Source organism: Nicotiana tabacum, chromosome 13, assembly GCF_000715075.1.
Source record: "Nicotiana tabacum cultivar K326 chromosome 13, ASM71507v2, whole genome shotgun sequence".
NCBI lineage: Eukaryota > Viridiplantae > Streptophyta > Magnoliopsida > Solanales > Solanaceae > Nicotiana > Nicotiana tabacum.
The window spans coordinates 128,346,290-128,351,047 of record NC_134092.1 but is presented as its reverse complement, the minus strand read 5'-3'; the positions used below and the strand labels follow the sequence as shown (position 1 = coordinate 128,351,047).

Below are 4,758 nucleotides of genomic sequence, written 5' to 3'. Positions count from 1 at the left end.
TGCCAATTCCATGCTAACTTCATACATCAACCACCTGAAGTATTACACCCAACCGTTGCTTCTTGGCCATTTGATGCTTGGGGTTTGGATGTTGTTGGTCCATTGCCAAAGTCTTCTGGTGGACATCTATATATTTTGGCCGCGACTGATTACTTCTCGAAGTGGGCTGAAGTTGTTTCTCTTAAAGAAGTAAAGAAGAAAAATATGGCTAACTTCATCCGAGTCAATATTATATATCGCTTTGGCATTCCTCGATATATATTGATGGACAATGATAAGCCATTTGATAACAAGTTGATGAATAAGATTTGTGATCTTTTTGGCTTCAAGCAACGCAATTCCTCCATGTATTATGTTGCTGCCAATGGACTTGCTGAAGCATTTAACAAGACGCTCTAAAACTTGTTAAAAAATGTTGTCTCTAAGTCTAAGAGAGATTGGCATGAGACAATGGAAGAAGCTCTTTGGGCATACATGACCACATATCGCACACCAACACAAACGACTCCTTATTCACTTATTTATGGAGTTGAAGCAGTCCTTCCACTTGAGCGTCAAATCCCGTCGTTGCAGCTTGCCATTCAAGAAGGACTCACTGATGAAGAAAATGCTCGGTTACGCCTTGAAAAATTAGAAGCTTTTGATGAAAAGAGGCTAGAATCTCAACAAAGCCTTGAATGTTATCAAGCTCGCCTGTCTCGATCTTTTAACAAAAGGGTGCGCCTTAGATCTTTCTAAGTGGGTGACCAAGTTCTTATGGTCAAAAGGCCTATTATTACCTCTCGTCGATCTGGGAGCAAGTTCTCTGCTAAGTGGGATGGACCATATATTGTACAAGAGGTATACTCAAGTGGCGCTTACAGGATAATTGACTCAGAAGGTTTACAGATTGGCCCCATCAATGGGAAATTCATGAAGAGATACTATCCTTGAAGAAAACAAATATGATCCTTAACGTACGAGCATAAACTGCATGTTACTCTTGGCCCGCAAGAGTATAAACTGTGCACGGCCCACACAAAAAAAAAAAGACTGCTGGGTTGAAAACCTCAAAAGAGGCGGCCTAGGTAAAAGTTAAGACATGCAAAAAAAGAAAAAAAACTCACCCATTTCGAACTATGGTATGACTTGATCCTTTTCACCGAGGTATGTAGGCAGCTTAGAGTTTCATTCTAAGTTCAGTCATATGAGTTCAAAAATACATATTACCCAAGGTTTTATTCAAATGAGGTATGATGGAATATAATTCATTTTATTGACACTTGAAAATTAGGTGTAAATATATTCTTTTGTTGAACTCTCTGTCTTATTTTGATGGCTCAATGGGGGCAAGTCCTCCATGTCAAATTGAGGTCTTTGATGGAATGATTGTAGTTTCTTTAATAAGAGGCTAAATATTCAAGTTGAATGCTCCAATTCTAAGTCAAGTTGATTTTGTCAAGTCCATTACATCATCAATTTGAAGTATTCAAGCCCGCTAGGTATTAAAGTTGTAGTATTCAAGTCCGCCAAGTCTTCAAATCCATAAAGTATAAAAAAACTCACTTGTTATAAACTGCTTAATGACTTGATCCTCTTCACCAGGATTGGTATCTTCGAGACAATTATAGTCTTTAGCAGGCTGCAAAATTTTCAAGACCGTAATGTCTTTGACCTGAATTCTTCAAGTTTGCTAAGTCGTCAAGTTGAATTCTTCATATTTTCTATATCATTGATTTGAAGTCTCTGGCATGCTAAATCTTCAAGTTGAAGTTGAGTTAAATTCTTCTACTCCGCTAAGTCTTCAACTATCCTAGTTTGCCACGTCTTCAAGTTGAATTCTTCAAAGTGACTACATCTTCAAGTTTAACTCGTATACTTTAACCTTCAAGTTTAATTCTTAAAATCTACCTAAATCTTTGAGTTTAAGTCTTCAAATCCACCAAGTCTTCTCGATTTTTCAAATCTGCTAAGTGATGATGAGACCTTCGAATTCGGCAAATTTTCAAGTTAAAGTCTTCAATTTTGGGAAGTCCTCAAATTGAGTCATCAAGTTAAAGTCTTCAAATTCACCAAGTCAAGTTGAGGCCTTCGAATTCGCCAAAAGTTGAAGCCTTCAATTCTGTAAAATTTTCAAGTTGAATCATTAAGTTAAAATCTTCAAATCCACTAAGTCTTCAAGTCGAAGTCTTCAAATTTGTCAAGTCGTCAAGTAGAAGCCTTCAAGTCTGCCATGCCTTCAAGTTAAAATCTGCAAGTTAAATTCTTTTGAGCACCAAGTCTTCAATTGAAAGCCAATAAGAAGCCCTCATAATAATAACCTTGAAGTTTTCAAATTGATATAGCCTTCAATTCTTTAGTTGGAAGTTTCAGTATATCTTCAAGTGTATGGTAAAAGCCTTTGATATAGTCTGCACCATCTTTAAATATTTATATCTTGAATTATTTGAAGGAAGGTTTTAATATATCTTCAAATCTTCAACTGAAAGTATTTAAAATGTTGCCTTGCATGACTTGATTTATGTTGCAGAAAAAAATATTCTTCGACTGGGAGGTTATCTTTACTAAAGTAGTATCTTCAGATGAGATCTTCTTTTACCTGCAAAAAAAAGAAGAAGGGAGAAATATATCTATATAAAGGAGATCATAAAATTATCTGTGAAGATTGAAATTAAAGAGATATTCTTGGTGGTCAACTTTTTTTTCACGCTTCATACAATCTCTGATTCATGCATCTCGAAATAAGGACGAATTTTTGTTCCTTTGCACCAAAAAGTCAAATCGTTTGGTAGTAAAGTAAAATATGCATGTTAGACTCTATAATGATCTTCGCTGGTCTTCGTCTTGGATACAATATAGTCTTCAATTTAGACAGTGTAATGGTCTTAACCTCGGACAAAGTAAAGTCTTCAGCTTAGATGGTTGTCTTCACCTTTGCAAAATATAGTCTTCAACTTAGCCGGTGTAATAGACTTTGCTTCATATAAAGTAAAGTCTTTGGCTCAGACGGTGTAATGGTCTTTATCTCAGACAAAGTAAATTTTTGTCTCTGACGGTGTAATGATCTTCACCTCAGACAAAGTAAAATCTTTGGCTCAGACGGTGTAATGGTCTTCGCCTCAGATGAAGAAAAGTCAAATTTATAAATAAAGTAAGATTTTTAGCTCAGACGGTATAATGGTTTTCACCTCATACATAATAAATTTTTGGCTCAGATGGTGTAATGATCTTCACTTCAAATAAAGTAAAATCTTTGGCTTAGACGTTGTAATGGTCTATGCCTTAGATAAAATAAAGTTAAATCTTCAAACAAGATAAAGTCTTTAGCTTAGACGGTGTAATGGCCTTTGCTTCAGACAAAATAAATTTTTTGGCTCAAACGGTGTAATGATCTTCACCTCAGACAAAGTAAAATTTTTGGCTCAGACGGTGTAATGGTTTTCGCCTCAGATAAAGTAAAGTCAAATCTTCAACAAAAAAAAAGATCTTTGGTTTAGGCGGTGTAATGATCTTCGCCTCGAACAAAATAAAGTTCGGCTTAGATGGTGTAATGATATTCGCGTCGGGCAAAGTAAAATATTTGACTTAGACGATATATCGGTCTAAGCCTCATATAAAGTAAAGTCTTTGGTTTAGATGATATAATGATCTTTGCCTCATCTAAGGTAAAATCTTTGGCTTAGATGGTGTAATGGTCCTTGGATCGAACAACATAAAATCTTCAGATTAGACACCGTAATGATCTTCACTCCGAACAATGCAAAGCCTTCTCATTGGTCGAGCTAAAGTAAAGCCTTCGGCTCTAAAGTAATAAAAAAAATCTTCGCTTGAACAGAATAAGGTAAAGTCTTCTATCTGAACGAAGTAAACTTTTGGTACCACTTTAAAACTAATGTTTGTATCAGAATCGACTCCATTTGAGCCTTGAAAAAGAAATGAAAAGTAGAAGAATGTACAAGAAAGGGAAAGAACTTCACCTGTCAAGGACAGATGAATTAAATCTTTAAGGTGTCACCTGCTTGATGCACAAAATAAAAGAGGAGAAAATCAGTATGAATTCAAATATTTATATGTACAAGAAGATTAAACTCGTAAAATTCCACGCAAATTCACGAGAGCACTATGTAATGAACTGAAAGCACTTAAGAGAAGCCAACTTCCGAGTCTGCTTGGGTCATCTATCAGGGACGCATGAATACAATTGTATCTCAAGGCTAGTATTTATAGGCGTGGACACAACTACGAGTTATTGGTTATGGAATGAATTCTATAAATACTAAACAAGTTTGTTTCCTTAAAATAAGGAAATGAGAATGGTATTTGAATCCATAAGTGCAAATACCTTTATCCTATTGGAAGATAAGTGCAAAAAGTAATGCAAAAGGATGATCTTGAAGCCACCTATTGCCACGTATGGAACCTGTAGTGTGTAATAAAGATCTTAGTGAAGTAGAAAATATTTTTCCTATTTAATGTAGAGGACTGACCCATAATCTGGCAAGAAGTTCATTGGATAAGTATGGATAAGAAGCCTTCACAGTGTTTGATTACCATGAATTACCATCTTTTGACTAATTCTGTAAACGACAAAATCGTTTCCTTAAAATAAGGAAATAAGTTTATGTGAGAATTGACAGGGCGATTACATCCTTAAAAAAAGGGACCAAATCCCTTTCCAATTGGAAGACAAATGCATAAGACATTACCGTAATGCAACATGCTAAAATGATTAATAAATATTGAATCATTGTGTTACATAACCTATTGATTACCACACAA

At 35.3% G+C, this 4,758-nt stretch overlaps 1 long non-coding RNA gene across 1 annotated transcript; it reads right to left on the bottom strand.

Annotated features, from left to right (window-relative positions):
* Window positions 1-1,257: 1,257 nt before the first annotated feature.
* Window positions 1,258-4,205, bottom strand: LOC107775133 (uncharacterized). The gene is made up of 3 exons (XR_001645656.2): window positions 3,957-4,205; window positions 2,301-2,578; window positions 1,258-2,230 (listed from the first exon to the last, which is right to left on the bottom strand). It is a non-coding gene; the product is annotated as an uncharacterized LOC107775133 (long non-coding RNA).
* Window positions 4,206-4,758: the final 553 nt, after the last annotated feature.